The sequence below is a fragment of the Corvus moneduloides genome, chromosome 1, assembly GCF_009650955.1.
Source record: "Corvus moneduloides isolate bCorMon1 chromosome 1, bCorMon1.pri, whole genome shotgun sequence".
Taxonomy (NCBI): Eukaryota; Metazoa; Chordata; class Aves; order Passeriformes; family Corvidae; genus Corvus; species Corvus moneduloides.
In genome coordinates this window covers 111,999,440-112,022,450 of record NC_045476.1, presented here as the reverse complement: position 1 = coordinate 112,022,450, position 23,011 = coordinate 111,999,440, and the positions used below count along the sequence as shown (strand labels likewise).

The 23,011-nt window shown below is 44.7% G+C and overlaps 1 protein-coding gene across 31 annotated transcripts in view; it reads right to left on the bottom strand.

Moving 5' to 3' along the window:
• EPB41L3 (erythrocyte membrane protein band 4.1 like 3) overlaps window positions 1–23,011 on the bottom strand; it is a 143,279-nt gene that overhangs the window by 81,156 nt on the left and 39,112 nt on the right. For 11 of the 31 annotated variants that reach the window (XM_032122369.1, XM_032122536.1, XM_032122554.1 and 8 more), the window contains exon 1: window positions 16,070–16,158. The exons of 18 other annotated variants lie outside the window; for them this stretch is intronic. The gene's annotated coding sequence lies outside the window, so the exon portion shown is untranslated. Of the gene's footprint in view, window positions 1–13,685; window positions 13,786–15,200; window positions 15,306–16,069; window positions 16,159–23,011 lie in introns of those variants that run through there. 2 more of the 31 variants (XM_032122380.1, XM_032122370.1) reach the window with 2 other exon arrangements.

The following is a 23,011-nucleotide window of genomic DNA, read 5'->3' as shown; positions in this document are numbered from 1 at the left end:
ACTGATTCCTTTAACATGTATTTTAAGAACAATTTCGATACGGGTTTCTCAAGAGGGAACAAAATCCCAGCCTACATTACACCACCAAGGAGACCCTCTCTTCTTGGTACTGACAGTAAATGTGCCATGGAGACATGAAGCCAAGAGAGGGCCGACAGGCCAACATAGGATACTGCTTCATTCCAACCAAGTGGTAGACAATGGCTGGCATTCAGACAACTGAAAACTTGCAGAGAAGCTAGTTCAAGCTGGCTTAAGTGGATGCAAGTGTGGACTTGGATATTTAGGAGTTCTTAAGAAGAAAAGCAGCTTGTAATATTTCAGGGTGGGGTTCTGAGATTTTCTTTTTTGTCTAATCCATTAGGACTAAATAAAATCAGGAACATGGCAGGGTCATGTGTGCCCAGAACTGCATCTAAGCCTCAGAATTACAGCTGTAATTAATGGGTTTTCCGAGTCGGGGGAGGAAGGGGCAGGGGGAGGAGGGGACAATAATCAACTGGAGAAAAAAAAGCAAAATTGAAACCACCCTGAAAGCCACAGCAGCCTGCAGATTGAGCAAGTTAGAGATTTCTTCTCTTGCTCACACACAAGCACACAATCAAGGGCACAACTTCCAAAACACACACATTCGATGTTCTTCCCTGTTTTACCCCATTTATAATCTTTAACAGTCCTGTAAAAGTGTGCTGCCTTCAAAGAGATGAGGATTCTTTTTATTTCTTATTATTTCATCTGTTCAGCACATTGCTTGACCTGCACTGACACAACCTTAAGTGACACAGGTTCAAGTATGCAGCTTCCCCATCCCTAAAGCGAGATGCATTATATTTGGGTTTTTTTTCTTTTTCCTCTTCCTCTGCTCACTTCAGATGACAGGAAATGCCTGCTGTGAATTCTTGTCCAGCATTTTAAATAGCACACGAAGTGCTTTCTGTCCAACGCCAGACAGCTTCCCATGGACTATAAGCTCTCCAAGAACAAGAGGTGTAAATACCTTTCTCCCTCCTCAGTGAGTGGGAAGTAGCTGGGCCAGAGAGAGAGCCTACAGCCCCTACGTGCCACTGCACCCACCCAGCACTCACTGAAGCCAGCAAGGACAGAAAATACCATCAGCAGATAACAAGCCACTTCACTTGACCACCTGGGTCCAGCTGTAACTAAAACTGGCAAGCACCCAAAAGCTACCAATGTTTTATGAAGATCATTGGGTTACTTTTCAAGCAGTTGACTGTACCACTGTATACACCACAGCCATACATTCATTATGGCTGGTCACATGGAATTAAGTGCAGAAAGGCTGAATTATTAGCTTTTTGCAACAACCTCAGTGTTGTAACACCCAGAAATCTCATAGGAGACAGTTTTGCAACTTAATTAAACTAAATACATTTTTGGGCAATGAGAGTTTTAATTGTCAACGAAGATCATGTACAGATCTGAATCTACGAAATGTATTATAAATAATGCACATGTTCACATTAGTTTAATTTTGATAGAGAAGATGACTCTCTGAGTTTATTCCTCTAATACTCTGGCCATACCATACATGTCTGTAAGGTACAGCAGGTCTACTACTACAGCTGAATAAAAGGCAATTTTAAAACTCCCATACAAGAGGGATAAATCCAAACTTCTCTTAGAATAGAAACACCAACAAGCCATGATTGCACATCTGTTTCAAACACTCTTCATAACAAAAAGGCTGGATTTTTGGTTTGGGTTTTGTGGGCTGGTTGGGTTTTTTTGGTTGCATTTAGGGATTTGTTTCTTGGGTTTTGGGGGATTTTTTTGGTCTCTTTTTTTTGTTTTGTTTTTTCAATAGATGGCTTATGTTATCATTCTCTGTCATCTCAGAGGATGACTGAAATCTGGTTACTGCAGAAAGCAGTTTTTTGTTAGAAAGCAGACTTGTTAAGTCATGTGTGCACCTAGCAAGCTTAAGTCTGGCACACATCCCTTCAAACTCCTCTTCATTCAAACAAAATTATACAGTGAAGAACCTGTGCCATAGAAGAAGAAAAAAATGCTATTTTGCTATTTTGAGAACAGACTGAATGTACTTGAATGAAAAAAACTAAACTGAGCACCTAGGAAAATGACAGAAAGGGAAGACTGATTCAGCCCTAACACTGTGTGGCTGTAACCATCCTTGCCCTTTGCTCTGTTACTAACCTCAGCAGTGGTGCCTGACCTGTACAACAGGATTTATGGGTACCCTGAACAGATGCAGAACTATTTCCCAATGCATCCCTTTCAGAGGCAAAAGGATTTGGAGTTTCTTTCAGACTGCTGGTGTGGGTCTGTAACACGAAGTGCAACATGCCTACACACCCTACACTCCATGTCATGGGTTTTCTAACTTGTTTTAGTTCACAGGTCTTTGCAGGCACAAGCAGTGTGCTGTTTGGGACCAGAGCAAAGCCAGTGCAAGGCATGTGGATGTCAAGGCCTCAGCCCAAACATTTCATTGTATGGATCTCCTTGTCTCAGGCCAATGCCAGTCTCCTAATGAGGACACGGGTGCATGCTTCTCTCCCAGTTTATATTTATCCCTGGCCTAGGTGCTGTTTTCCAACAGCGAACACAAGCTCACCTGTGCTGAGGACTCTGAAACTAAAGAAGGAATTTTTCCCCCTTCCACATGTGTGAGATGTTAAAATGAATTCACACAAACTGGGGTCACGTGCCAAGGAACAAAGGCCTGGAGTTTTTGAATGTTCAAAGCCAGCATGTGTTTGTCCCTACACTTATGTTCTATATGTACTTTGACTCACTGAATCCTACAGCAAACAGCTGTCATTAACATTCACCCCTTCTGCAAACACTTTCCTTAATCCCTAACTGACTTCCCAGCCTATAATTAAACTTTCCAGCTGCCACACTCAGAGATGGCACCAATATCCATCATTTATTTCTAAGTAGTCCTTAAAAAGCTCTTCTTCCAATTTCTAAGACCATGGACTAGAACCAAAGCCTCTTACCCCTACAGGTTTTAGGCTAAAAACCTTCCATTCACTTACAAACTGTCTTTTACCAGGGAAATTAAATGGCCAAGTAGTATTATCTTAACAATTAAACTAATGCATTTTTACAGTGCCAATAGCTGGAATGCAAAGAGCTTGAAAACTGATGCATAAACACTGCATGTGTTTACACATTTTGTACAGAAAATATACTAGAACGAGCTGTATAACCAACAGCACTTACAAAGCTCTTTGATTCAAGCCCAAAGTTTGAACAGGAGACTGAATAAAAATAATGAAAGGCCTAATATCTTACTTTAGACTGAAACAGTAAATTTGGGTTAGCATTTCAATCTTGAAAATGAGTTTTTCACATTAATGTAAAAGATTACTTAAACAGCAGAGCTGGTTGACAACATTTCCATCTAGTACTATTCTTGCAGTGTTCAAGAGGACTTGATATTTTATACGAAAATTACTGGCTACACAGTTGAAAAAGGGAGAAGATGTCTGAAGAAAATGCTGTATTTTTTGGTAACATGACATAACAAGACCCTGAAGAAGCTGAGCAAAGCAGGTGGAGGCAGTGTAACACCCAGTGGAGACACAGTCTGAAGTTCAGAAGATTCATCATCCACAAGCCCTTCAGATCCATTACAAGACCCCAGCAAACAGCCACAAAATCCCATTATTTTTGTGAGCCCCAAATCTCTGGGACATCTGCTGAGCCTACAAAGGTCCTCCAACCCAAACCTGAAGGCTGGAGAGATGTGTACATCATCCTCAATCCTAGAGCTCTGCAGCTCTACACCAAAGGCACCAAGGAGCCTGTATCTCCAAATACTGTTATAGAGTAGAGCAACATCTGCTTGACTGCTGAAGCACTATCACTGAAAACAGCAAGCAGGCTCCATTCATAGTACGATTGGCAAGTGCCAGCTGGCAATCCTGACAGCCCACAGCCGGTAGCCTGCTGAGGAAGACTCAGAAATGTTCGGGATCAGCCACCTCCGTGTCTCCCTCAACATGTTCAGGAGTCACAGCATGTTGGTTTTTTTTTTTTCGGTTTTGCCTTTTGCCTCGCATGGCAGGGAAAAATTGAGTGCTAAGATGCAGCCTTCATATTTCTGGAACTGCAGGCTGGTTCCATAGGGGATGGAGACTGCAGCCTTGCTGGAAGTTACCTGCCATTTAAATAAAGCGGGGCACCTTCAGGAAAGGAACGCATTGGTTTTCCACGTTATGCTACTGGTTGAGGTTAACAATTTAACACTAAGGTTTTAATGAATTTCAATAACTGCACAGGATTTATCAGCTACACTAAGGCTATTTTGGTAGGCTACTAGATTAATCATTCAGGTTTTGTTAAGTCTAAAAGCATCACTTCTCAGCCAAGAGATCATGCCAGAGAGGTGCAAAAATTCAAAGCCCAAACAGCTATGGCTTGCTCCTAGCAGGAAGGCAAGAAAGGTCAATATTTTAAGTGAAAATGAATACACTATCAATTCTATCTAAACTCTAGGTGAAACTTTTCTTCCTCCTTACATTAAACATATAATTTTAAAGATGGATTTTGAAGAGTGCGTGTGACACTCTTAAGCTTCAAATACGTATGTGTTGAGAGGTTAGGAGAACATGAAAACAGCGTTTCATTGAAACCCATTTGTCATTTTTAATCACAGGATAACTCTAGAAGAGGTGTGACTGATGCAATTTAAATTTTCACCTGACAAACTGAATTATTCATCTTGGCGGCGCCTGTGACAAAAGACCAAGCAGAGCAGTCAGTCAGTCAGTCACCAGCTGCAGGAACTGCTACAGAACATCCCTGAGAAGTGGAAGCCACGTCTTGCAGCACCATGGGGTAAAGTCCTGCTCCTTGCAGGCACAGCAGCCAGGAGGGCCCAGGATCTCATCCTTGTCCCCACTGCTACCTCCTACCTTTTGATTTCCAAAGCAGCGGAGGACCCTGGGCATGCCCACTGATAAGAAATGCCGCAGTCTGCAAGGAAGGTGACAGAAACAAAGCTGAGGGCTTTATCTGCACCTGGAAAGAGCAGTGTGTTCTCTACTTGTAGCTCTGACAGGGAGGACTAAGGAGTCTGAGAAGCTTCTTACTTGAAACTGAATGCAAACTTTACTTATTGCCAGTCATTATGTCATTTGCCAGTGGTAGGACCTGATGGAATGGCCTGTAGTTGTGTCAGGGGAGGTAATTTAGGTTTGATATTAGAAAAGGGCTCACCCAGAGGGTGGTTGGGCACTGGAACAGGCTCACCAGGGAAGTGGTCACAGCACTAAGCCTGGCAGAGTTCAAGGAGTGTTTGGACAATACTCTCAGGCACATGGCGTGATTATTGGGGTGTCCTGTGCAGGGCCAGGAGTTGGACTTGATGATCCTTGAAAGTCCCTTCCAGTCCAGCTTATTCGGTGAGTCAGTGAAATACTCCAAGCTCACACTAAGTTTTCAAGGAATTGCCTTCTTCTAATGGAATGCATTTGTCATCATGCCTTGTCACTGCAGTTCTGGAAGACACCATGCATTTTGCAGAACTGTTATCTTAAGCAATGTTATATATTACCCTTACGTCCTAATTTTGTACCTCCCTAGTATTAATGATCAACAGTTTCCTCATTGCGTAGCTAACCAGAGTTGAGAAAGAAATAAAGTCCTAAAAATTTCCACAGAGTTAATTAAAATGGGGTTTCCATACATCACAAGTTCAGAATAGTGGGTTAAGAGTGGGCTATCCAAGGTCTTAAAATGAAGACTAAATGCCACCAGAAAGCAGGATTCCTTGCCTGGAAATGTAAGGATGTTGGGCTTAAACATGAGATTTTGAAAAACCAAATGGGAGGAGGAAAAGGTCTTTTAATCCCCTCATTGAATGTCCCACACTTTTCCATAGTATAGTCAGCGCTCTCCTTTTCTTTAGTCCACACTCTTTAGTCAAAGAGTGAATTCTGCTCAGCTCACATCTCCAGTATGTTTTTAAGTAGGAAATAATTCCATTCATTATGCAAACTCTTATTCAGACTCTTGTTAATGTTTGTGCTATCCCTTCTGAATTTGTGGACAGTTTCTTTCAGGCTCAGCAGCCAACATTTAATTAAGAAATGCTTAACAACTAGTGTTTTTTAAACAACGTCACGTTTGCAGAAATAATTGCATATCACATCTACTTTACAAAATCAAAATAAAGCCAGTGGAAACCAGATACAAAACACATGCCTTCAGCTATGCTAGTTTTGTTTAGAGAATGAACAATGTATTTCCTTGGCTGAGACCTTGATCTGTTCGCCAAATCCAGTCCTGCAAAGCTTTTTCTTCTTACAACAACATTCCAGGAGCAGAGGACACTATCAAGGAAGCACACTCACAGTTCTGTAGGTTAGGAACAATGATAACCTCGGTGTGCCTTAAAAGAAAGGTAGCAAAGCATGTTCAGTGAAGTACATAATGCAGTATGTAATTAACATATCTGTTTTATCCCTTTAGAACTGCTTGGAAGCCAGAGAGCGACGGGTATCTTCTTATGCAATCAGAAAATTTATAACATGATGCTTTGTTGCCGCATCTTCTGGTGCATGCCAGCACTTTTTTACTTAGGAAAAAAAAAGCACAGCAAGATTTCTTCCAAACCTGTGGAGGTATCAAACACTTGTATCGATTTCCACAGACTGGCTAAAAGAAGGAGGCATAACTACACTGATGGTGTTCTTTAAAGCAACATCACAGGATCAGAAGGTCATGGGGGGCATCTTTTTTTCATACCAGCTATTTTGCTTTCATATAGAAGAAACACTGGCTAGACATAGAAAGGGGTGCTTCAGATGATGGAAAATGCAGGACACAGCGAAACAGGAAAATAAATTGCAATAACCAAACCTACTGGGGTGAGGCAAGGTGATTCAGGACAACAAGGGATGGGGAAAATACAGTGATCATGTCTGCACAGCAGGTAGATAAAAACAAAATTGGAGCTGAAGAGCAAGGGAGTCCAAAGCCAGGTAAAGAGTTTGTTTCAACACAGACATTCCTGTTACAGAAGCTGCTGGAATCCTGGTCAGTGTAACCATCTTGCCTCCATGGGTAGCCCCACAACCATGCAGTTTGCCCTACACTGGCAAGAGACATTTTACGTCTGTTCGTACAGCATAGCAATGGGAAGTTGGTAAAAAATTTAAAAGAAGTTACTTTTTTTATTCTTCAGGTCTGCATCCTTAATTCAATCACTGTCCCCTAGGCCTGAGAAAATGACTGGCTTTACTGCCCTGCATTATCATGTTGACAGAGAAGCTACACAGAAAAATATTCATAGTTTATATATGATGCAAGTGTAAGAAAAACAGTTTTGGGTTCACACAATGAAGAATAAGTCAAGAAATCTAAGTCACAGAAGTAGCAGATGAGGACAGAACACTTTCAAACCTTAAGTGTGAAATTCTGTGTGGTTGGGCTTCACGAGAACTGCGGTGAACGGGAACCAGATCAGAAATAACAACCTTAACACCAACACTTAGAGAGTAAAGTCGGCTGTTCAAGTAAGTTTAGTTTAGTTTAGCTTTCAAGTAATTTAGTTACATCAGCATTTCACCATCACAGTAATTGTGTGGCACATTTAATTATGTGCAAATAAAAGTCGGTACACTGTTTATGCAGACAGAAAGCCTGGCTGAATATATTTAAATATATTGATGAACAAGGTGGGGTGCTGTCTTTTCTCCCTATCTTGGAAAACCAGTGAGGGCAGAAGCACTGTCTGCTGGCTCTGCTTCTCCAACCCAGGCATGAAGGGATTCCCAAGATCAGGATAAAGTGAGACAAATCAGCTATTCTCTGTTTCTTGAGAGTGTCATTAAATAGGGTGGCATGAGAAGCAGCTGTGGGTGGTGGTTACTTTTAAAATTTTTTTCCAAAATATCTACTATAGCCCATAAATAGATTATTATAATCCACAAATATGAGTAGTGGCACTGAGGGCAGGACTGAACACAGAAAGCAAACTAGTGTCAATACCAGATCTAAACTGGAACAGAGCCTGCCCCCAACCTCTGTTTGCTGCACTTAGCACACTGCCCCTGCAAGTAACTGAAGAAACCCCAACAGTGTGCTGGCACAGTATTAAAGGATCCTCCTAATTGCCATGCCTCAAATTCCAGCTCTACGTCTGCTAAGAGAAAGTCTACAAAACTCTTTAATAAATCATAGAAATCAGAGATGAAAATTAGGTCATGTCACCCATGCCTCCTATCTGCACCGTGAGTTTGTTACCCATACAGCACTGCTGAGTGCTTTGTCTCGACAACTCCTAAATGATTCAAGTGCTGAGGTTTCTCCCAATTCCCCAGGCAGGCTGGTACACAGCTCAGTGAACGTCACCACCCACAGGCTTTTCACTGACCAGCCTCATTCTCTCCGTACCAATTTTGCCTCTGTCCCATTTTGTTCTGTTTCTATTTATATCTTCCTCCAACTCCCCCCAAATCTGCTCCTGATGCTACCTCAACCACTATCCGGCAAAAATTGTTGCTCAGGAAACGTTCTTCTGCCTCTCCTGTAATACTGCTGTAGTGTGCTGCTATTTTTAGGAGAAAAAAGGAGGTGGTAAGGGAATGAAAGGCTGCCAGCTCCAGCTGTACAAGAATAATGCTTCAGTACAGTGGAAACTACATTACAGTGTTTCTCTTTAAGCACATATAATTGACCAAAACCTTAGTCTTCTGGAATGATCTAAATGGGAAAGACAGAAGAAATGGAAAAGACAAATTCCAAGGTTAAAAAAACCCCTTGTCCTCTCACTTCACCTTTCAACCCTACAGCTGTACTCCTCCTTCCAGGGCTGCTCTTGAGATTTTACAGCACTTGCCTAGTGAGACATGGTGAGATGGTTAAAGTAGCCACGTACTGCCATTATTCTAGAAGAGTTTGGATTGGAAGGGACCTTAAAACTCATCTAGTTCCAAAATCCCTGCCATGGACAGGGACACCTTCCACTAGACCAGGCTGCTTAGAGCCCCATCCAACCTGGCCTTGAACACCTGGCCTTTGACAATGCTTTCAGGCACATGTGTTCTGCACAGGGCCAGGAGCTGGACTTTATGATTTTTGATGGGCCCCTTCCAACTCAGTGTATTCTACAATTCTACGACTTTCAGGAATGGGGCATCCACAACTTCTCTGGACAACCTGGCTATCCCCACCTTGTCCTATCGAGTCTCTCCGTCTCTTCTGTAAGCCCTCTTTAACTGACATGTCCCACTGCAGTCTCCCCAGAGCCTTCTCTTGTCCAGGCTGAACAATTCCAACTCTCTCAGCCTGTCTTCACAGGTGCTCCAGCCCTCTGATCACATTTGTGGCCCTCCTCTGTACCTGCTCCAACAGGTCTACACCTTTCCTGTGCTGGGGACCCACATCTGGAAGCAATATTTCAGGCGAGGTCTCATGAGAGCGGAGTAAAGAGAACCACATCCCTCAGCCTGCTGGCCACACTGCTTTTGCTGGAGCCCAAGGATGCTGTTGGCTTTCTGGGCTGTGAGCATGCCTTGCTGAGTCATGTTGAGCTTCTCTTCCACAAACACCCCCAAGTCTTTCTCCTCAGAGCTGCTCTCAATCCATCTCACAGCCTGTATTTGAGCTTGGGATTTTCCTGACCTATGTGCAGGACCTTGACCTTGTTGAGGTTCACATGCGCCCACCTCTCAAGCCTGTCAAGGTCCCCCTGAATGCCATCCCTTCCTTCCAGCATGTCAGCCACACCGAACCCCTTGGTGGTGTCAGCAAACTGTGCGATTGTTACAAAATGATCAATTAAGAAACCTGCTTACAAGAAGCCACTGTGCCTTGGGCCAGCCCCGCAGGTGCAAGTGAGACCTGTGTTACGCCTGCTTCAAGACAAAGTGACATGCTGACCTCCAAAAAGGCAGCTGCCCATCATTCCCCAACCTCCCATGGCAGTGCCGATGCCAGATGCCCCATACAAAGGGCTCTGCGATAGTCCCTGGACTATCAAGACCATCTGGCCAGACTAAAAGACCCTGCTTTCCTGAGCACACAGTTTTATACATCACCCACTGTCTTTACCTTTATCTTTACCTTTGCCTCCAATTTACTGATATGCAAACTAGGAACAAACTAGAGGTACCAGATTTCTTGCTACAAATAATTGTCCCAGGCAAGCAGTGATGTTTCTGTTTGTATACATGCATATGTCCATGTATGGACTCCAGTGCATCTGTGGGGCACCTTCAGCTATCACACCGTGCTGGGAGCAGAGGGGCTAAGCTCTGTCTGCCCCAAGAATTGCTCTGCAACATCAGTAATTTAATTGAAAGAAAACAGCGATAAATACAGTGCACCTGGTGAAGCAATCATTTCCAAGGTCCTTAGAAAGATTACAGCTTCCTGACCTAAGCTATGATTTGGTTGGGTCAGATTTTGATACTTCCCTCTAAAGCAAACTCAGCTTTGCTTCACAGCCAGGCTTACCGATTTCTGTGGGAAGACAGGCAGATTAAGATACTCCCCGATGTGAGTCAGGGTGCAAGAACAGGTCTCTCAGTTAGTATAAACATATGTTTCCTAGGTCTGGAAGAGGTGGGTTGTTTTCTTCTTTCTTCTTCTGTTCTTCACAGCCTGTTTACATTTGCTGGCTTATTAAACACGATTTTATTTGCAGCCAGTATGTCCTAGGAAACTGGAGGTGTTACACATAATTGCCCTCAGATTCATAAGGACTGAACAAGTTAACCTCCACCACCAGGGAGTCCTGTTGCTCCATTGTTACCAGCAGTGTCAGCTTTCCTGGCTGCCATGAGCGGTGTCACCTCCTGCCACCAGGGAAAGGGGCTGCAGGTGCACCCCAGATCATGGTTGTCTCCCAGGATTTACCTCCTCCAGGGAGGTTGAGAGTACTGTGACTGAGCCACTGCAAGGGATGAAGCTCTGAGGGTGAGGAATATGAAGGAATAATCCCAAATGAGGAGGAGGAGAAGCAGGGCAGGTACTTGGCCACTTTCTTGGGCGATGGGAAGAATGGACAGTGCCAGAGGATCCGGTTCCAGCAGGGATTCCACCAAGGAGCCCAAAGGAAGGGGCACCCAGCCAGTGAGTGCAGCCAGGGAAAGGGGACATGCAGGGGGAGTGATAGGCAAGAGCCTGACTGGAAGAACAGGACACAACTACAGAGCAGAACAAACCCACAGGCATAAGTGTGCAGCTTGCCCTAGTCTGACAGGGGCGAGGGACAGGTGTTTTCCCTACCTCTCTCCCATGAACATCCCACCATTCATCAGCAGGGTTCCGAACAAAAGCCCACCAGGGTCAGCTGTTGCCACCTCAAATTATTCCCTCACTTGCTACTTGCAGCCCATCTGGGAAACCCAACCCCTGTTTTAGGAAAAAGGCTGCAGTAAAAGCCAGGGAATGGGCACATGCGACACCTTGGTAGTCACCATTTTAACATAGCCCAAAACTAAAATCATCAACCATTCTCTATGGCATACAGGATCTTTCTTCTCCCAAGTCTCACCTAACACAGCAATGCTGTGACTGCTTCCTCCTGTCCCATTCGTCAATAAACATCTGTTTCATACAAATACATGCACATGAGCAGGTATCCAAAACTGTATCCTGCTTTTTTCTCTTCACATTCCCTTCCCCTTCCTGAAAATACTTTTTTATATTCACATATGCTTTCCATTTATTCTAGCCCTTTATCCCCGACACATGTTCCGAGTCCCCAGTTTCTACATTCTTCTTTAACCCTCTAAACTGAAAGACTTTTCTCAGTGGGATCAAACACCTGGTGGGTGATCCTCATGCAGATTTCAGTACTTCTTTTGTTTCTCAGCTTGCCACCAGATCAGTTTTGATAAGATAATGAAGCCACTGAAAAGGATTCTCTGTCTGTGGCACACAAAGTATTTCCAAGATCTAAAAAAGAAAGGGTAAAAATTGAAGAGGTCTATGTACAAAAGCTCACCCCCTCCAGTTTTTTTTTTTTTAATTTCTGTGTACTTTTTAAATTTTCAACTATGTAATACCCTTTCATGTACTGCATCCCATAGGATATAAATAGATTCACGGTTTTATAGATTATAATTTCCTTTTTGCTTTTATCCACTTTATTCAAGAACAGCCATCTCTGCTGATACAAAGGCCAAGTAAATTTAAAGATTTCATTTTCCTCCAGAGACAAAAAGCTGACAATTACTCAAATTGCATTATATAAATTACTCAGGAAAGGTGCAGGACATACTGATTTTGCTGTCTATACAGCGCACTGTCTCAGATTAACTCAGTTGTCCCAAATACTGACCCATTTCTGCTTCTCCAGAGGTGCTCAGTCCTCAGCAATCCTCCCAAGCTTCGTCTGCACTGATGGTGATGGTGACAAGAATTGAGAATGGCAGGGGAGGGAGCAAAGGGTCTGTAGGTTTTCTCTTACCGAAGCCAAGAAAAATGCTTATGCTCCTCTTCTCCACTACCTGGGCTATGCACTTTAAGAAATGGAGCTCTTCCCAAAGAAAACAAGCCTTTCTCTTTGGGTGTTTCTAGCCAGCTATTGAGAGAGTAAGCGTTATGTGTCCACATACTCATTTAGACTTGGACCATTCTCCAGCCATTATAAATGGCTAACACTGGGGATTGAAAATGTAGAGAAACACGCTATAAAAGCTAGCTAATCTACGATTCTCGCAGTGGTTCACCTCTTTTGAAGACTTCCTTTATGCTGCTGACTCAAACTGCTTAGTGATGCTTATTTAAGTCTAGTTCTGGATAACATTCTTATACTCTACAACTTTTGTACCAAATAAAAACAATCCATCATGATTCTCCAGAATAAACACTTTCTCAGCCTAATTTTCAACTTAGTTGACAGCAATCATATTTTTCAGTTATATGCATGCATTTATACTCACTTGATTAGAGAGAAATTTCGTTCGAACAAAACACTTTGAACATTCAAACACTGCAGTCATAAAATATTTCCAGTAAAAATGTGATAAATAGGATGCTAAACCACAAATCCTAGGGCCATGCTATACACATCAAAAAAAACCACAGTCCTGCACACCCACAACAGCCCTCCCTGCATGGACCGACCCTTCATTTCCAAAGCCCAACATATATTGAACATGCACTGAACACACACAGATTCTCACCCAAGGATGTATTTTGATGTGACAAAGTCACACAGTTTCACACTTCTGTGTTGAAAATGCCGTAGCACAAGAAATAAAGCTGATGCTTCATCTCATGAGAGACAAGAAGTCTTTTATAACCACTTATAAATGGTTTGACGTTTTCCCTCAGACAACAAGCAGTCATTTACTGGTATATGAGATTTCCATGAAACAAGTCTGAATGTCACCCACCGTGAATAACACATTTAACACATTTCAAGAACTTTCTGTTAACTCAAGATCATGCCTGAAATACAAAGAAGTGACATTTTACATATTTTAAGAAAACAACTATGCATAACCCCCATGGAACTCACAACCATGCATCAAACAACAAATATAACAAACATAGGTACGACCACGTTGCTGTGGGACAAATCTACTATCACCTACCCCTCCCCGGATTTCAAAGAAAAATCTCTGAATAGCAATTCTTTCTCATCAAAGACTAAATATTCAGCAGGTTTCCACTACAGACAAGAACAGATTTCATCCTGATTAAATGAAAAATTACATAAGTTGCAGCTTCACCTTCACTTGCTCCTTCCCAGAAGAGAGAACAAAACCCCAACCCAAACCAGCCCTCTCCAGTTTTGGTGCAGCTCTCCAGCAGTCAGACACAGCCCTACCCAGTGAGGAGCCGCCAAGGCTGAGGCGCAGGGGGAGGCTGGGGATGGGTGCCACACCCTGTGCCCCCCCTCCCCCGCTGCTCCTCCCCAAGGCTAAACCTGCCCACCGCAGCAGCGGGGCTCCCATGGGATGACCTCCTGATGCGCATCCGACCAGCTCCTCGTCATACAGGGCAGCCTTTCGGGAGAAAAGGCCATCAGCTGCACCATTAACGGAGGGATGCGACTGCAGGCAATTAGTGTGGGGAGATGCCGGGGCTGTCCTGGTCTGATTAAATAGAACCAGTGTATTTTAAACGTTTCCCGATGTGTTTCGTGTTCTCTGCTGCAGCAAGCAGGTCTGCAGCATGCCAGCAGCTCAAGGAGCCTTCCTGTTCATGCAGTGCTGTAAGGAATAAACTTCCAGCAGCTCTTACCCCAATGCGGTGCTCTCAGGCTCTCTTCTCCTCCCCTGATTGCCATGCAGATCTCATCCTCACACTAGAGCTGAAACTTTCCAACCCAAGGAGACCAGCATAGCAGTTATTTGCCTATACCCAACTATGCATGTACACACTCAGAGGTGCAGCAAGACCAGTGAATTTAACAACATCAGTGATGCAGCATGATGATCTTGACCTTTTAATACTCTGTGAAAGGACTCTTCTCCATAGATTTAGAGAAAAAGCATACATTCAGTCACATCTGACCTTTACTGGTCAAAGCCTTATGAAGCTTGCTTATAATTCTTATTTTTTATGAGATTTAGTTATAGTTGCTTTCTTTATACAAACCTTTTTACAAAGCTTTCTATGGACAGAGACAATTGCTGACAACTGCTAAAAGTAAAACAAGAAGGTATCCCTCAGCTCACCAGGCTGTAAAAGGACAGATGCACATGGGACACACCTAACCCAGAGTTTTTTGTTTTTTGTTTTTTTTTGGGCAAGTGGGCCTCTGACTTGCAATCACGTTGACAGGAAAGACCTCAAACGTTGTAAGTAGTTTCCCTTCAACTTCGAAGCAATGTGCATGTTCAGTGGAGGAAATATTTTCCATCTCTGCCTCAAACAGGAGCACACGCTGCAGAACTGTGGTGAGAGTAACAACTGCCTTGACCCAGCACCTTTCTCTTCCAGCACAGCCCCAAGAGAAATTAAATCAAGACAGCACAAGGCCAGACAGGGATGCTTTGCCATTGCGATCACCATAGGAGTGAGAGTTTTTAAGCTTCTCGGTATATGTGATGAAGTTTCGCCTTTGAATGAAAAATGGGGCAACCGAAAAAGACAAAATCCTATTCCACCCACCCGCCCCGGTCCCTCTCTGGCAGCCCAAGGGCGAGGGACCGCACCCAGGATGCGGGCGCACCGACGGACCCGCTCAGCCCGCACGCTGGTCGCACCCACGGCTTCTCTGTTCCCCTTTCCCCACAGACCTGGCCGACACTTCCACGCCGCGCTCCGCGGGGCCGGGAGTGGGGATGGGGGAGAGTGAGGGGTTCCAGCGTCCGGGCCGCGCTCCCGAGCACCTGGGAGCCCGCGCCGGGTCAGGCAGGCAGGGACGCGCGATCCCTCCAGCGCGGGGCGGAGCGGAGCGGAGCGGAGCGGGGCAGCCCGCCCCGCTGGGGCCCCTCGCTGCCGGCCAGGAGGGGGCCGGCGCGGTGCTGCCACTGCAGCGGTCCGGGGCTGCGATGTGCTCCGTGCATAACCACACCCACCGCATTGCAGAAGCCACGGCCCGGGGCGGGGGGGTAGGGGGTAACCCCCCCCATCGCGAGTAGCGCAGCCCCGGCCGGGCCCCTGCACCGCCCAGGTGTTGTGTCCCCCAGGTGAGCGGGACACCGGGCAGTGGGGGTGGCACGGCCCTAGGGGGACTCGGGGTGCGCCCTACCACGCCACACGCCTCCCCCGCCCCCCTCCGCCGCCTACAGAAGTTTCCCACAGAAATGCGTATCGTCCTAAAAAAATTAAAATTGCAGTCCCCCTCCCACCCTCCGCCCCCCGGCAGAGCTGCGGCGGGAGCAGCCGAGCCTGTGTGCATGTGTGTGTGTCCCCGCAGAGCCCCCGCCGCCCTCCCCGCTCTGCGGGGGACACCGCTCGCTGCCTGCCCCGGCCCCCCCGGGCAGCCTGGCCGCACGCACACGCCGCCCCCCCTACTTAAAAATGGCTCCTAAGAATGATGTAAATATATATACACACATATTTATATTTATGTGTCTATATATACACGCACATATATATAAATAAACACGTATATATTACAAAAGGGGGGAGATGCAATCTGCCCCCGCCCCCCCGGGCATACCCTCAGCTCCCCGCTGCGGGAGGGCACCGCAGGCAGCGGGGCCGGAGCGGCGCGGAGGTTCCTCGGCGGCGGCGCGGAGCGGCGGCGGGCGCGGGGCTGCTCCCGGCGCGGCGGCGGCCACGCGTCAGCAGAGGCAGCGCAGCCCGGCTCTGCCCAGAGCGAGCCTCCGCCGCTCCCCAGCAAATCAGGGCTGCCGAGGCTGCTCCGGAGAGAGGGAGGGAAAAAGGAAAGGGGGAAAAAAAAAAAAAAAAAAAAAGGGAAAAAAAATAAAAAGCGCACGCCGGGGCGGGCGGCAAAAGCTGGATGCCGGCAGGTTTGCGGAGGCAGCCCTCCCGCCTGCCTTCCTCCCTGGGCCACCGAGGGCTGCTCCCCGGGCACGGTAGGAAGCCCCCCTCCACCTCCGCCCAGCACAGGGATCCCCACCTGTGTCCGGAGGGATCCGGCCGTTTTTTGGCTCAGTTAAATGAATCCATCTATTTAAAGAGTCGAGTTTAGCTGCTGCAGTTGCAGGCAAACCCCCGCGATGGAGAAGCTCCCCGTCAACTTAAAAGCAGCAAGCTGAGAGCTGGCAAGGTCTGGCTTTGAATTACACGTGGGGGTTTTGATGGGGGGGAGAGAAGGTACCAGCCTTTTCAAATTTAGTTTTCACTGACAAACTACATGTTCTTAAAATACAAACCATATTTCCCTCAACAACATTGCGAAAACATGAAAAAAAAAAAAAAATAGGTCCTGTCACACATCAGCTCCTGGTCCAAAAGGAATAATGTAAAACCGAAGATAATTTTCAAGTTTGCACTCCAGTACAGACCACAACATGCCACATGTCAGAAAGCATCAAAAATTTGTAGTGCATACAAAAGCAGTTTGGGAGGGGATTAATCCTACTTATACCATTCCAATGTGGTAAATACATAGCTTCTCTTAGAGCACAAAACTGACTTCTCCACTCTACACACATAGGAGTGGCTATTGGGTTTGAGACTGCTGCATCACTGTGCTCAGAGGCACTGCTCATTTGCTTCTCTGGAGGACCAGAAGCAGCTGAACTTGCTCTTTTCCAGAGGAGGAATTGACCACAGGAAGGGCAGTGATGGCTTGGCTGCAGAAGAGTGACAGATCAACACGGTCTCATGCTGCACCTTCAACCCTAGTACAGCGAAGTGGATAAATGAGGCTTATTCTCTCTTTAGATAGGGCATTTTGAGAACTCCCAAAACTTATGAAATCCAAATTATACTCAGGGCTCTGATATGAATCAAGGGGGGAGGGAGGGGCAGGGAATAGCTCCTTTAATTAGCAGCATCTCTGGGGGATTTAAAAAGAGAAAGAGGTTTTGACAGTAGGCAGCAGCATACCATTTCTCAGATCTGCAAAACTGTGCTGTTCTGTATTTCATGTGGCATCGTAGCCAGACACACACCGCCCTCTTCACCTGCTATGCAAGAGCGCCGTTTAGCAGAACTGGCACACCGTAATGTGCCTGAGAAGGAGAGTTCAAAAGGAAAACGCATGCCATCAGCTAAGAGAGGGCATACCTTTGGTCACGCAGTTGAAATAACAAGACTTGTATACTCTTTTCCACCAGGAGCTCTGGAAGCCATCACAAATCACAAGGGAATGGACTTGACAGCTAAGACACACATTAGAGTTAACAAGGTTTGATTTGAAAAAAAACAAAACAAGAGGAAAGTAAGGAAAGGACTGAGTTGCTCTCAATCACATTGAGTCTCAAAAGCAAGCTAGGAGACTTAAGAAATATTTGTGAAAAAACAAGCAAGAATTTACCAGCTCGACCTTTGGCAGCTCTTGCACTGCCCATTACAGAGGAAGGTGTTGACATCACTTTTAAGCAGACACATCACAGAAGTATTAGTGCTCTCCAGCCACCCATGCTGTCCTTGAGCAGTACTGCAGGCAGATTTGCCCCACAGTTACACTATTCTCTGTGACCCCTTTTGTGGATATTCTGCATACATAATGACATCTTTCATCTGAGGATCTAGAAGGCTTCCAGCTCATTGATTTAACCTCAAAGCATTAAGTGGTATTAACAGGCTGCTCCTACAAACAGGAAATCTTCGCAACAGATTAAAGGGACTGGTACCTTTGGGCTACCAATGTGAGCCTAAGTTTCAGAGCTCTCAACACTCACAGGTTTTGGGGTTTTTTTTTTCATTTTCAAATGTTAATTTCTAGTTTCAAAGTGGGTTAGTGCCCAACTTGTCATGACTTTTGTCAGAAGGAAGCTCCAAGGAAGTTTAGGTTTCCATGAATCAGCAGTTTTTAATATTATTTATTTTTTGAAAAAAAAAAGTTGTTTCAGTAATTTATAGCAAGCCTGAATCCATACTCTTCTTCTACAGGTGTGAAATGTGAATAATCTCCCTACACTTTACTGGAATTAACTCAGTGTCCATTTACACAAAAGGAAGACATCAGATGATAAGTCCAGGTAGCAGGAGACTGATCTCCTGCCTTGCTATGGGACAATAATTTTACTTATACTATTTTCATTTGTTTCTGGAGGTGGTGCTTCAGACGTAGATGTCAGAAGCTAATGGTTCCATTTGAATTCCATTCATTTCAACTCCCAACACATCAGGCTTGGTGCAGCCCAAGGCAGTCCCTTCTCACCTCCACATAAGGCCCTGCTGGCAACAAGTCATGCAGCCCCTGCTACGTGTCATGGAGGAGTTTTTAACTCCTACATTTTGCTTATTTAAAACCAGCACCAGCTTGGGTGGGATGCAGGATGCCAAACACTGGCAGTCACTCTGAATGCACAGCCTTTGAACCCTCTGCACCCAGCTGCACATGAGCTGCCTGTGTGTCACTACCCACACACCATCTCCTCTCCACTTCAGTGTCTGCAGAAAACCTCTCCCAGCCTGCTCCTGCTACCCCATCCCCTTTCCTCTTTGCATATCCAGTTTGGCCCATTCTCCCCCTCCATCCATTAGCACCATACCTCTTTGGCCAGGGACCTCCCAACCACCTATTCCTCCTCAACCCTTATGAGAGGCATTTCTTCACCTTCCCTCCAAAGTACTTTCCTTCCCCTTGTACCACATACCTTCCCTGTATTTTCTCCATTTTCTGTATTGATTTGGCAGGACCCAGCTGTGTGAGCAAGAGTCAGAGTCACTCAGGAGAATGACACATAGCTGGGGAAGGGGGTAAACTAGGTGGAAAGCTCTGCCTTCCATTCTCTTCTCTATCCATCCACCCCTTTTGCTGTTCCAGTTTCTCCCCTTTGGTGAACACACGCAACTTGCTTGGGAAAGCCTTTCAAAGGGGGAAAACCCTTCAAAGGGAGGAAGAAAAAGCCAGGGAAGAATAATAGCAAACAACCTCTGACAAGAAGCAGGTAAATTAGAGGAGGGAAAGGAGAAGGTGTCAACACACACACACACCTCCACACACACACCCCTTCCCCATGGGGTTCCAGTCAGAGGAAAACAGTCATAAAGAAAACAGGCCTGTGCAAAGCATTTGGCCACTACAAGTACTTTTTTTATAGGGGAGAGGAATGGGGAGACACATGGTCTCTGCCAGGAAAAGATGAATAGGCAACCCTGGAAGAACAGGGACAAGGATTATTGCCCAGCTCTGGGAACCGATGCCTAAAACATTCTTGTGATTCCGTAATTGATTGGACATGGCATTCAAAATAGCACATAACAGAAAACCAAGACACAAAAATGCTATCAAACTCAGCAAAAGGCTCTCTCAAGTCCAGCCAACGATGAATTAGCTGGGCACAGCACTTTGAAAAATGGCAAGTACTATAAAAGTACTAGCATTAGTACAGCATTATTAAGAAGATACTTCTTAGCAGACAGGAGCTTGGCACTATCTGTCTAGACGGGCAGATGGATTTGGAGTCGAACTGACTTTTTTTTCTTTTTTTTTTTTTTATTATTACCGCATCCACTTCCATTTATTAAAAGCAAACCATTCTGTCCATGACTCATGCAGCTTAACTTTCTGCATGGCAATGAAACAAAATTCTCATAATTAAGAATGATCACTGTGAACAGATGAAGGTAAGATTTAGAAATCAAACCAAATACTCTATTTCTGTCTTCACTCACTACAAACATAATGCCCACTAATTGGCCAATATTACCATTGCCTTCAAATATGTAAGTAGTAAACCTTTAGGTGAGATATCCTTTAGGAGAACTCAGTGACACAGCAGGTCAGCTTCATTTTTGACACTGGTCTACTGACCTCAGTGTAGAGATTTATTTGGTCTGTTGTCTGAAGTAACTCTCACTCTGCCAGTCACTGCCAAATCCACTTCATTTTAAGACTACCGAAGGAACAATAAGTAAATTTGTCCCCAGTGCTTTGCTACTGAGATCCTGCCTATAGAAGATTTACTGCAATTAATTCAGCGCTGCCCTTTGCCACTTTCATATCTGTGGCTACTTTCTGACTGAGAGCATTAACTGGATTATCAAGGATTACCTCCTGCTGCAGTTCTCCAGCCCCCATTATGAGCCAAGGTAGCTACGTTTTATGGATACATGATGCTTTGGGATGTAACTGAGGCCATGTCCAAAAGATACAAGAGTTAGCTTTCAGAGAAAATAATAAACTGAAGCTTTTCATCTCAGTTAAGGTTTTAATTTTTGATTTATTTTGTTTATTCATAGTCATTAATAAGGTTTAATGGTACTCTGATTTAATATACACTGACTACAGGAAACCGACAATGCAATATGCAGTTAGTACTAATTCATTTTCATTTCAGTAAGGTTCCTGAACAGCCTAACAATAAGGGAGGCAAGGACAACTCTCATTTTCTATTAGCAACTCTAGGACCACAAGCTTCCCAGATGGCAACCATCTCTATGGAGGTCAACACTGACTATTCTCCTTTACTGGAGAATTTTATTCTTTTCCATACTATTAAACCCAGGCTTGCATTTCAGTTATAAAACTATTTTTAGCTCTTCTATGTCTTTTCATCTAATTTAGAGAAGGATTAAAGGTGAAGTTTACCTTAAGCATAAGCTAGAGTCTCACTGAGTCAAAGAAGAATCAATGCCCATATTTATGGACTACTATCAGAAATAGAAATGCCATGCTGAATCATAACTGCCTTCTACAAATCCCATTTTAAGATGCCTTTTCCTCATGACACATCTAATAAAATGACTCTCAGTGGCCAGGTTAATAGGCATAGTCCCCAACTGCTTTTATATCATTTGTCTTCGTTAGCTGCAAGATTTACCAGGGAGGAAAGGCACTTTAATGAGTGTTTGCATAGCACCCAACACAGTTCAAATCTCATCTTAATGAAGGTTAATACCAATTAAGGGAAGCAGTAGTAGGTTCTTGTTTAAAGTACAATGAATGTTTATGCTTATCGTCCTACTAAAATGGTATTGGGAAAAGGTAAGAAGGCCTGCTCAAAACTGAACACATTTATCCTTTATCTGTATTGTCTTATATGCTGAGATGTCCCAGGTTGCTTTCTTCAATGGTTGAAGGATTACTTTAGGCTCAAGGCTTCCTTACAATTAAAAAATTTCTGACCTGGCATGTCTAAACAAGAATTTTAGGTTTGCTGACTATCTTTCCTGTCAAACTATCCCTCTCCATTTTTATTCTCTCAGAGTGACAGAAGAGTAGAAAAACGCAGATTGGACAACAATAAGTAAACTCACAGAAAGGGGAAGGGTTGGTGTTTTTAGTCTATCAAATATACTTCTTGAAGAAAACAAGAAAGCAAAACCCCAACTTATGCACTGTAATTTCTCTGTCTCTAGTTAGAAAAGTGCACAGTTGTTCCCAGCACGCTGTCTCATCTTGCTCTTACATCTTTCCTTGCACAAAACTTTACAGCAGAAGTGGCTGCTCTTCACAAAACAAGGACCTGGGGCTGTGCCTGATGGCTCCGAGCCCACCAAGCCAGATGTCACCCTTGTTCCTCGCAGCCTGTCCCTGGCCCAGTTTGCCACATTCTCCCAGTCAGTTAGACATCTGCAATACCAACAGGAGAAAAGCCTCCATCAATCTCACAATTTCCCAGCTGCTCCTTCCCACCTCCATCCTGCTCCTGCCCCTTTCACTACGTCACTACAAATATTTATTAAGGCCGTGGGAAGAAGCAGGAAAACCCTTTCAAGTTAGAACCGAAAATGAAGGAGAGACAATAAATGTGATTGAGTCCTTGCTACAATTCCTGTGAGATCTCATCAATATGAGACTGAGGAGTGGGTGGTGTGGTGTGACATGAGCAGTGAGAATGACAGCAATATCACACCACTGCCTCCCTTGGGGGCTATGCCAGCTTTTGATGGTGATGTTGGGCATCAGCCTTTATTTATGTGAGCAACTGGTCAAAATTATACTGCTAACCTTCAGCCCCCACCTGAGCGGGGCTCACAGGGACTGGTCCACCTCCAGCAAACAGCCTCTGCACACAGCCAGGAGCTCCTCCACCTGACGTTTATAGCTGCTCAGACGCTTTCAAAATGCATTAAAACATGATCTGATTCAGATTACAGTTTAAGTCTCACATTCACTTCATGGGACACTGCCAGTAAAAACGAAGGTAGTGAAGAGACATTCATGCCTTCCTTCTGCTTCAACAGCTTACTCCCCCTGCAACTCGCTCTCACTATCAGCACTCACAGGGAAAAATCAGAGGTTACTTACCAATCCAGGTTTTCTGTGTTTTTCCCTTGGCAAATATAGTGGCATACCTTAAAGTCAGATGCCTTGTGTGCACCCAGCAAATTGTATATCAGGATAAAAAGCAGCAGAGGTTCACACTTAACTGTTTTCTTTCTAACTGAAATGCATCTGATTGCTAACTGGACACAGACCTGCAAAACAGCTCTGGGATATCTGCCTTGGGATCTCTGAAGGGTAAATCCTCTTAATAACATGAAAATAACACTGTTACAGTTGGGGGGTGGGGGA